We start from the raw sequence: 11,582 nt of genomic DNA on the forward strand, positions 1-11,582 counted from the left end.
TTTTTTTTTTTTTTTTTAATGACAGAATAGTTTATTAAAAGTATGTGCAGCATGTATTCATCAATTACCTTTTATTGGACAGTAAGGCTATGTTCTCTTTTTTGCTTTTAAAAACAGTGCCTCAACAAACAGCCTTAGAGCCCACTATTTGCAGATATATTTAGTGAGTGGTTGGCTTTGACACATTGACTCCTTTGAGACAAGCCAGATATGAATGATTATATATAGAGGATGGAGCAGTGCATTGGTGTTGACTTGCAAAGACTTTACTAAAGTTATGCGGATTCAGTCGTTGGCCTCTCACTCATTCTATGAATAACTCTAAAAAGGCATTTAGAAGCTAAAAGGCACACTTAGCACATTTACAGATGATTCAGATCTAAGAATGAGAACAAATATCCTAGACTGTCATCAAACTTCAGTTATCTGCATAAGCAGAAACACTGGGCCCAATTAATCAAACAAAAATGAACTAAAACAAATGTAAAGATTCTGTATTTATTAAAAAAAATTAATTGCCAAGTATAGGAAAAATAGTGTTATTTAGATAAAAATTTAACCCCCAAAATCTGAAGATTAAATGCAAAGTCAGTGTAGCTCGACAGTTTGATATAACAGCAATAGTAATAATAATAATAAGCACCAGCGGTCACCCAGGATGTATTAAAATAAACAGAATATCCAAATCTTAGTAGTGCCCTTGTACACTTTGTGTTGGGCAGACTAGAGGGTTTGACATGTTACACTTCTAAAAGGATCTTAGTAAAGTGTAGTGCAAGCAGAGAAAACACCTGGATATAATAATAATTTATTGAATGATTACGATGTGCCAGGTACAGGCTGAAAACATTTTAAAACCTATAAAGCAGACAAAATTTTATACCTATTGTATGCATGAGGAAATTGGATTGTAGAAGCTAAATAGCTTTCATGAAGTTGTACAGCTATTTAGTGAGAAAGCAGCTGGGACTGTTATAGGGCACCCCAAATCTGTTCCAGAACAGGGGGAGAGGGACACCCCTGAAGCCCCAAAATCCTGCCTGCTCTAAGTGGGTTCTGCCATCCGCTGCAAGAAGACAAAACATATATAAAACTTTAATGAAAAGGGACTTTAATACCGTGAATATACAATACAGAACACAAAGAATATAACTTCTAAATCAAACCCCTGAAGTGACCCATCCCCTTGTGGGCAAAAGTCAACCCAAAGGGACTGGCCCAAAGCAAGGCCTGAAAGCTGCCACAAGACTAAAGCACCTTCTGGTTGGGCCCCATGGAAAAGGGTCAGAAATGGCCAGACAAATCTGGAAGGAAAAGAGCAGCATCAAAATCAATATGAACACTGCCATAGTCACCTCCCTACAGGCATCTCACCCACCTCTGCCTTAACCAGTCCAGGGTCAGGAAACAAGCACGGTTTCTTCATCACATGCTTGCTGCTCCATGTGGCTTCCTCAGGTGTCCTTGCTCTCCATCCAGCTTCCTTCTCTTCTTCTCTCTTCTCCTTTTTCTCTGCTCAGCTCCACCCTCCTGCCCCTGGGTGGGGCAGGGAACCTGGAACTTCCCTTTTTCCTGGGGACCACCCTGTCACAGGACCAGCACCCAGGGGTCCTGCTCTGGATATAGTGTTGACCACGTCCTATGTAGTGTGAGACGAAATGGTTGGTGCATCCCATAGTGTTATCTGAGGGACTCCAAGAAGATCTGTTACAGGGCAAGGAGAGAGGGGCACCCTTGTACCCCCAAATCTGGCTACTCTGAATAGGTTCTGCCATCCACTGCATCAAGATAAGGCATAAGAAATTTAATGGAAAGAAACTTTAATACAATTAATGTGCAATACAGAAAAGACAAAGAACATAATTTCTAAATCAAACACCTGAAGTGACCCATCCCCTCGTGGGTAAAAGTCCACCCAAAAGGGATTGGCCCAAAGCAAGGCCTGAAAGCTGCCACAAGACTAAAGCAACTTCTGGCCGGGACCCATGGAAAAGGGTCAGAAATAGCCAGACAAGTCTGGGAGGAAAAAAAGCACAATCAAAATCAAGATAAACAGTGCTATAGTCACCTCCTCACGGGTCTCTCACCCACACCTGTTTCAACCAGTCCAGGGCCAAGAAGCAAATGCAGTGTGTTTGCACATCTCCCTTTGCTCCATGTGGCTTGTCAGATCAACTTCTGGCTCTCCATCCTGCTTTCTTCCTCTTCTGACTCCTCTCCAGATTCCTCCCTTCTCTGCTCAGCTCCACCCTCCTTCTGGGTGGGGCAGAGAACCTGGAACTTCCCCTTTTCTTGGGTCCATCCTGTTACAGATCCTCTGCAGAGGAATATGTCACTGGCTGGACCCGAAAAATGGGCCAATGATGCACTTAGCTCTAACAGCTTTTCATATCTGAAATCAGATGCTACACTGTTTTGCAACTTGAGGGTCAGATGAGGAAAAAAAATTTGATAGAAGGGAGCATTGCCCAAGCATGCATTCAACGATTTATGGAGTGCGGTAATGGGTTGGCTGTTGGCTATGTGGTAGGTCCTAACAATGTAACAAAAATCATTAATGTTTCCTTGCCCAGGCAGAGTCCAGTTCCAGAGGAGAGTTAGAAATAGTGAAATAGTGATAGCAGCTAGTGCAGAAATGAATAAGGAAAGAGGCGAACTGTGGACTCACATGTTAGGGAAATTTCCCCAGTCTTGCAGAGTAGAGGGCTGGAAGTGAAAGCCGACTTGAAACTTGAAGGTCGAGTCAGAGTGTGTAGAGAAAAGGGTAGAGAAAAGGGAGTTTTCCAGGCAGAGGGAGAGGTTTGGATACTTCTAGTAAGAGATGATCATTGTTAAAGTATGGACTTACCATACTTTATTCTGTACAGGAATGAAACAGAGGGTAGATTTTCCAGAGCTTGGCATGTGTGAGGTTATTTGGATACTTCATGGATATATGGCTGATTGATACATACATACATGTATATATAGATAACACATGTAGGCTTTTTCTAAATATGTTTATCTTAATGTGTTAGAAAAATATATAGCTAGCATGTGAATCTGTGACTGTTATATTGTTTAAGATAGAACCAAATACTTGAGTCTTGAAAAGAAAGCCAACTAATAGACTAAGCAAATGGGACTGGTGCCATTGTACTGACACTTGTACTTGAGGCTTGTGAGGGAACCAGGTCACAGCGTTGTGGGGTGGCCGAGAATCAGTCCTGCCAGTAAGAACTCTGTCCTATATTTTCTTTAGGGAGTTTGTTAAGTCTTGTCCTCTGTTGTCTTGTTTTTAAATTTTCTTGTCCTGCCTATGTGTGAACAGCTTTCTCTTACCATCTCCTCAATCTGGGCTTTTGCTGTGCTCTAATTCCAGCTATTAGTAAGAGTTTTTGATACTCTTCACAGCATTTTCTTTTTAAATATATGTGTGTCTTTTTATCCTTCTCTGAAACAGAGTGGTGGACAATTGTCCAGTGGTTTCTGCCCTGTTCTTCCCCTCCATCACCCCCCTGCTCGATGCCTTCGTCTCTACCAGCCTCTCCAGCATTTTTGTGAATTCTCATCCATTTCACATCATTTATACCTCTGCAGAATTAGTGGGGTGTTCAGTGCCAGGAGTGATGACCAACTGTTGTCAAACTGCACAGCTGAGCTGAATGACCCCAAAGGCCATTTAACAACCCTCCCGCTGCATAGCTGCTAGGACAAAGCACCCACACTTCACAGCCCCACATTCCAGCAAGGACTATTTAATAAGGACTGCTACACCACGCTCATACTCAGCAGGGAATACAGAGAGACAGATCACACACACACACACACACACGCATGCACACACACACACGCACACACCCAGAGTCACTCTTGCAACAGTCATGAGGAAGACCTTTTGCTCTGAGCCAGGATCTGTCTCACACCTCTAGCCTACAGCCAGGGAAGTGTGTCCTGCCTGACTCAGGCCACTGTTACCACAAAAGTATCCAAGAAAATGTTACCACAGTGGCCTGGAGCAAGGATGTCTGAGTCAAGGAGCCACCCACCCTGATTATTTTTCCAGGGACCCACAGGCAATTCTGGGAATAATCCGTTCTGGGCTTGAGCTGCACAATTTGAGCTAGAGATTTAATTTTGAGCTGTCAGGCTGATGGCTAGGGAGCAAAGAGTGAAGAGGAAAACATACTGATAGCACAGACCCTGGGGATGGCCAGCCCCCCTGCCTGCTGCATCTGCCGGGAGGAAGCCAAGTTCCTAGGACATGCCAGGTCCTACGTGAACCTTACGGCAGTGCTAGCTGCTTCTTTCGTGCTGAGACCAGAGGATTCAGGTGTCAGCAGTTGCAGAGGTGCTATGGAGGTTTCCAAGGGCAATAGAAATCAATGGAAAAGAGTCCTTGAAAATATTCTGTTACTATCTGTTCTTAACATTTAAACATACATCATATAAAATAATGTAACTGAACAAAGTTTTAAAAAGGAATACCACAGAATGTGAAATGACTCATGATAAATATAACTTGTAAAAGCTTACTTTGCTTAAAAAAACTCAAGCTAATAAAATTTATATTTAAATTTTTAAATCCTTAGCTTCTTGGAAAATGGTCAGAAAGCAACGGATTAAGAATAGATAATTTTATAAATAGTAGGAAAATAGAAACCACTGAGAGAAATTAGAAAAATGCGAATCAAACAGCTCGTTATTATTTATCTCTAAGTCTAGCAAAAGGGAAATAATAAAAAACAGCATCAATAAAACTCAAGTAGAGGAAAATTTATTTGTACAATGACCATTCATAATATCACTGATGATGCTTAAACTAATTTGGAAACAATTCCCAAAGCTCTTATAATACAAAAACGATTGAGCACACTATGGCATGCCAATAAAATGGAATACTACATAGCTATTAACGATAGTCTTGAAATATTAAATGGTAGAATGAATGAATGGTCCAGATTCTTCCTTAGAGACACATTACATCAACTGTTATGAGTTTTTGAATTAATAATGACATTAGAAAATATTCATGATTCTTCCTAGTTTTTTAAAAAAGATTCTAGAACGCAGACCCCTCAAATGTCTCTACATCTCCCCTGCAAAGGTTCTGCCCAACATACAGTCTAGTTTATAATAGGAAGAGAAGGACCCTACAAAGTAACCTTACGTGTCACTAACCTGTCACATTTAATTCATTTCCTTATTTTCCCACGTGGCTCTCCCTTACAGCCTACTTATCACACATGTGCACACACGCACACACCCTCATCACCCAGAAGTGGTTCTGTGAACCCACCATTAACAGTGTAGCATGATAGACTGAGAAATTCTACATCTATTTTTTCCCTTTGTCCTTCCTCCTGTATCTCCCCATTAGTACTGCTGATGTAGGATATAAGCTGGCCTTTCCTCAGAACAAGAAATGGGCAGTTTGTCAAGAAATGGGCATTTGTAAAATATATGTGCAAATGGGGGACCCTTTAATTATATGAGGATATACAACTAATGATAAATACATTTAAATATTTCATTTTAACACATTTTATTCTGATATTCAACATTGTTTATTTTATTATGTTTCTTGGCAATAATGCCTTTCATTACAGTAAGAGCTGTTAAAAATGAGGTTCCAAATGACATTCCAAGCTTATAAAATTCTGAAAAAGAAATTACAGAAGGGTAATTTGTTTCATTCCCTAGCAAGAGAGTGCTCAAGATATGTTATTAAGTTTTTAAAACTGGAATATAACATTATGTAAATTATATAAGATTAATTATATAAGACACACCCGCTTACACATACACACTTGTATCCATTCAAAAAAATCTTAATAATGGCTATCAGTGAAATGATGAGATTATAAGTTATTTAAATTTTCTTTTATATAGTCCCCAATTTCCTCATATTTCCTCCCAGGAGGAGTGTGTTTTAGCTCTGTAACAAAGAGAAAAATCATAAGACTATTAATAGAAAGCAGTGTCTGCGAGTCTGGGAAGAGTCGCTGATGTTAAGTCAGGGAGCAACTGGGGCTAGGAACTGGCGACAGTTAGAGCTCCCCAGTATTCTGCTAGGATCTCCTAAACGGAGTAGGGGTTGGAGAGGATATGGGGGGATAAAGGGTCTCAAGAGATGGTCAAAGGGGCTGGAGAAATTAGCCAACACAGAATAGAATGGCAGACAGGTCAAGCTCTCATCAAAGACGATCTCAGTAAGGAAGGGTGACAATTATGCGTTGCAGAAGGACAAACAGGACCTCAGAGGGGGTCAGGTCGAATCATCCCATTGGCACAGGACCACCCCAGGGAGAGGGAACTTGTTCTCTCACAGCTGCCTGGAGTTGGAGTCAGCAGCTCCTCAGAGGGGTGAGTTGTGAGTTGCTCTGATCAGGATTGCTGCCAGTGTTTGCATTAAGAAAGCTCACCAGGGCCCTCCCTTGTGACGCAGGGGGTTAAAGCACAGCACTAAGAAGCTTAAGCCATGTCCACATGAGTTCGATCCCTGCCTGCCCCGGAGGTGACCACATGGCGTGGCAGACCTCTCCTGACCCGCCCGCTGCTCCCCTCAGCAGTGTACTTCGTCTATCTGCCTGTTCTGCTCCCCACTCTGTCTCTGGTGAATCCTCCCACCGCTCCTGCACCTCTGGCCTGTACCCCAGTTCTGTATGCGTAAAGAAATAAATCTTAAAAAAAAAAAAAAGAAAAAGCTCATCCTGGAATGTTAGATCTGGACAGGAATTCCCATTCCACCAGGAAACTCCCTGCAGGTGTCAGACCGTATCATGCAGACGGAAAAACATTCCTCTGTCTTTATCATCAAAGAATGGAGACATTCTCCTACACAGCTATGAAGTCATAATACCTAAAAAACTATCTATGTCCTAGTCAAAACCCCCATTGTGCCCCAAATGTGTCTTATGGCTATTTGATTATTGATAAAGAACCTCAATATACCTATCTCTTTCCATTTAGAACAGTCCCCTCACCCTTTGTGATTATTTCAGTTTTCATGACACTAAATTTTGAAGCACTTCAGCCAGTTTTCTTAGATAGTCTCCCCCATTCTGGATGTGTCTGATGGTTTTCTTGCAATTGGATTCAGTTTCCACATTTTTGGGAAAAATATCATGTAGGAGCTGTCTCCTTGTCTCCTCTTATATCACATCAGAAGGTGGGTAACATCCAATTGTCCCGCTGCTCTTTGACCTGTTAAGGTGACAGTCACCTGATCTTTCCATTGCAAAGTTCAGTTTCCCCTGTCACTAACAATCTGTGGCTCTGTGAGGCCATAGCTTAGCATCTGTGGGCAATCATCATCATTTCCTGAACTGGGTTTGCAAAATGGTGATTTTCCCAGTTCTTCTCTTTTATTAGCAGGCAAGCTCTGTGACGAAGTCCTCATCACATCCTGTGCTTGGTCCCACTGCCGTCTCCTGACCATGCCTCCAGCCTCAGCCAGACCTGCTCCAGTCCATCTGCTGCGCCAGAAGCACAAGCAATTGCAAATCTGAACTCGTCCCGGCCCTATTTAAAACCCTTCAGGGACAACCTCAAATCTGTGAGTTTGACACAGGGCTCTTGGTGATCTGGCCCCTGCCTACCTCTGTGGGCTTATCTCTCATCACCCCCCCTGTGTATTTCATTCAAACTCCCTAGAGTTCTCCAAACACAGCAACCTGCTTTATGCCAGTGAAGGGCTGCACCCACCATCCCTCAGCCCATGGGGGCCTTCCTGCCCTCCAACCTCAGCTGACCCCCACTATTTTCTCAAATGGGGGTTCATACATCAGGTCCTCAGAGCCTGAGGTTGAACAGGTGCCTCTGACGGTCCTCTGGACACCTGTGCACAATTCTACCTCTGCATTCTTGGCCCTGCATTAAAAGTATCTTCTGGTTTTGCTTAACTCTTCCACCTTATTATAAATTCTTTGTGGAAAGAGATGTGTCTTTCTCGTATGACAAGAGTCTGGCATGATGTCTGACACCGAGTAAGCACTTGAAAAATATTTTCCAAAGAATTAATTAGTGTTTCTTCAAATTATTAAAGAATGTAATCAAGTTTTCTGAACAACTCTATGTACATATAGATGGCCTTTAAGGGCCATAAAAAAAAAAAAGTCTTGTAAATCTTTGTATTGCTAATAGCTCCTACCCTATTGCTCAAAAATTTTTGAACAAGTATGTCAGTAATTTTTGAACATGAACTAATTTTTGAACAAGTATGTCAGCACTTATAAAAGCATATGGATATATTACCTCTGGTCTGCCCAGGATATTTTCCATTTAGGAATTTTTCCTCTTCTACCTGACAGGATGGTCAGTTCCTTGGCTGGTCTTCCTACAAATGGTGGGTCTATGGGGGACTAGTCAATGAGAAGTCTCCACCCTCCTGGCTGCTCTTACCTTTAACCATAACAAAATCCTAACAAATGTCTGAGATTTGATTCCACAACACTGCGTTGGGTTAACAGGTAAACTAAGATGGAGAGCAGGAATTTCATCTTCACTTAGTCTTTCATTGATTTGGGGGAAATTAGGTAGAGGTGTGTATAAGTCAGGGTTCTCCAGAGAAATAGAACCAATCAGATAGAGAGGTACAAATATGTAAGTGGAGATTTGTTGTAGGAACTGGCTCACGTCACGATAGGGGCAAGAAGTCCCACTATCTGCCCCGCCTGGAGAACTGGGAAAGCCGGTGATGCAATTCAACCCCAGTCCAAGGCCTGGGGACCAGGGGAATCCATGGGGATATTTTCTAGCTCTGTCTCACATCTCTGGGAATGTACTCTGGAGGAGTGAGAGTCTGGTTTCTCCTAAAGTTGCCTATGGAACTGGTTGGCCATGAAAAGGTGGAGAGAAGCATCTTGGTTTAAGGAAAATTCCTTCTTGTCAACCCAACTGGGGGCCCTGGGTGATTATTTTTAGGAACAAGGGGAAAGAGCTAAGCTTTTGATAAAGAACATTCTTGGGACTTCAGTTTGAATGAGCTAATTAGATGCTTTTCTCCTAAAGACTAGCTAAGATAAACTGGCCCAGGGGAAGCAGAGTCATGATGAAGTGTACAAAGACAAAGGAGAAGAATTCTCGCCTTGGGGAGTTCTGGCTGGGGTATTTCTAGAGAAGTCTGGAGGACATATCCCCTGGACAGAAGGGGAATTGAGGGGAAAGCCAACAAGGTGAAGACCTGGGGGAGCCACACAGAATAGAGGAGAACCATGATGAAGGACCCTTTTTTTTTTTTTTTTTTTTTTCAGTTTCCTTAAGGCTAGTACTGCTGGCCTAGCCCAAAGTTGTCCTTTCTAGAGGCTCAAGAGTAAAACCTGGGAAAAGTCCATCATTTTATAACTCTGGATTTGGTGGGAAGGAAGGTAGCCATGCCTATTTCATTCCTGAAAACCTCTTCCAATCTTGGACTTTAATTTTTCTGGTCCTTTCTACCAAATATCCTCCGTCAGGAAGAGCAGAAACCTGACACAGAACAATGAAGGGGGATGGAGAAGAGCAGAGTCATCTCACCAGAGCCATTTGCATGACCCATCCAGCATCCCCCAGGGTCCAGTTCCCGGCTCCAGGAAGCCACACCCTTGCAGTCATTTTCAGCTGTGTGTTCTTCTTAGTTGACAGAGCTGGGGGCCCAGTTCTGTCCTGGCCTCTAAATTGAAAAAGACCGGAGAGGGTGAAGACCCTAACTTTCCAAAGGACAGCTGCAAATTTAATTGAAAAAGGAAAAAGAGTTTGAGGAGCTTAGGGAGAGGAAGAGACTAGGTTTCCTTTTTTTGCCTACAGGTCTGGATTCTGAGAGCAGCTTACTTCCTCTGAGTCAATTCTTCATAATTTGGATACCTGGGGATTCCAGAGCATCGCCTCAAAGCAACTGTTGAAAATTATGGGTTGCAGGACGCAGTTTCCCCAGAGGCAATGGGGAGCGAGTCAGGGTGAGACCTGGGGCAGAGAAAGAGCGGGAAGGTTAAGGGCTGGTTCCGGCCCTGTGGGGGTGCTCTGGCTCCTGGTCATGCCTGTCCCAGAGCGTGGTGACACAGGCGGATAGATGATTAGCTTCTTGTCTGCACTGCAGGCTCACAGGCTGGGAGGTGTCTGCAGGCAGGCAGGCAGGCAGGTCAGGGCCAGGATCTGCCTTTCCACTCAGGCCTGCCGAGGAAAACAGTGCAGCCCACCCCTCGGGGCTCCCTTGCATGGTTGCCTCAGCGCCCAGCACCCTCCCTCCTCTCATCACATCACTGTGTCACTGTGGACATCATTGTCACAGCTCCCCCGTTCCCTGCAGGCTGTCTTGGCTGTGCCCTCCACTCCCACATCCGCAGAGCTCCTGTGGCTGCACACAGTTCTCCCAGCCAGAGCAAAGGGGGGTGGGGGAAGGCCAGCGTGCAGCCCTGACTAATGATCACACCTGCAAGAGGGGTGCAGGCTGTGACTCAAACTGGAGGCACAGCAAATGGGAGCAAGAGTAGGAGGAAGGGGAGGGACACGGGAAACAGGTGGGGTGGGGAGCGAATGAACAAAGGCTTCTGAACTTTGAATCTGGAAAGAGGAACTCTGCAGTCAGTGAAGGGCAAAATAAGATGAAATATCTTTGTTCCATCGTCCAGCCACTGTTTGATGTCATTTTGGAGAGAAGAGAGGACAAAGATAATAAAAGGAGGTTACTATAATTGCAATACTGTCACTGCAGTACAATCTGATATATATTGCACAGGCAAATTCAGTGGTATGTAGATTGGGAAATCTTAAGGACAAGAAACACGGTTTCTTTTTTTTTTTTTTTTAAGATTTATTTATTTATTCATACAGAACTGGGGTACAGGCCAGAGATGTGGAGGGTGAGAGGATTCACCAGAGACAGAGCGGGGAGCAGAACAGGCAGATCGACGAAGTACACTGCTAAGCGGAGCAGCCGGTGGGTCAGGAGAGGTCTGCCGCGCCATGTGGTCACCTCCGGGGCAGGCGGGGATCGAATTCATGCGGAAGTGACTTTAGCTTGTTAATGCAGTGCTTTAACCCGCTGCGCCACCAGGGAGGGCCAAAACATGGTTTCTTTTAAGCTGGAAAAGTAATAAACGCACCAAAACTGTTTTCCTTTGGTCTGGTTCCAAGAATACAAGTCTGGCCAGAATAGATATTTAAAGACAAGTTAGGTTCCGTTTTCCCAGAGGAACGTATGTCCTGGGGCAATCATTTGACATGTGTTACATCTGATTGTTTGTAATAAGCTGTGTTATAAGAGGGGGTCCGCTTTGTATGTGCAAGATGATTGGACACAGATATGTGTGTATGAATGTATAGCCTATAGTTTACACCTACATGTAAGAGTTCACTTAATATGCTAGGACAGTTGTTTCAATCCTGTAAATCTTAACATTAGCATTTTATTTAAAATATTTCATACTGAAGTGTAATTCGTAGACATTATAGCCTGCATGACCATATTACTTTCCAAAATTCATATTTACTTATGATAAAAAGAGAAATAAAGGATTTAGAAGGAATGGATATTTTTATTTTTAAAGATTTATTTATTTCTGCATACAGGACTAGGGTATAGGCCAGAGGTGCAGGGGCAGTGAGAGGCTTCACCAGAGACAGAG

This window comes from Condylura cristata, unplaced genomic scaffold (assembly GCF_000260355.1).
Source record: "Condylura cristata isolate star-nosed mole 26May11 unplaced genomic scaffold, ConCri1.0 scaffold00020, whole genome shotgun sequence".
Taxonomy (NCBI): Eukaryota; Metazoa; Chordata; class Mammalia; order Eulipotyphla; family Talpidae; genus Condylura; species Condylura cristata.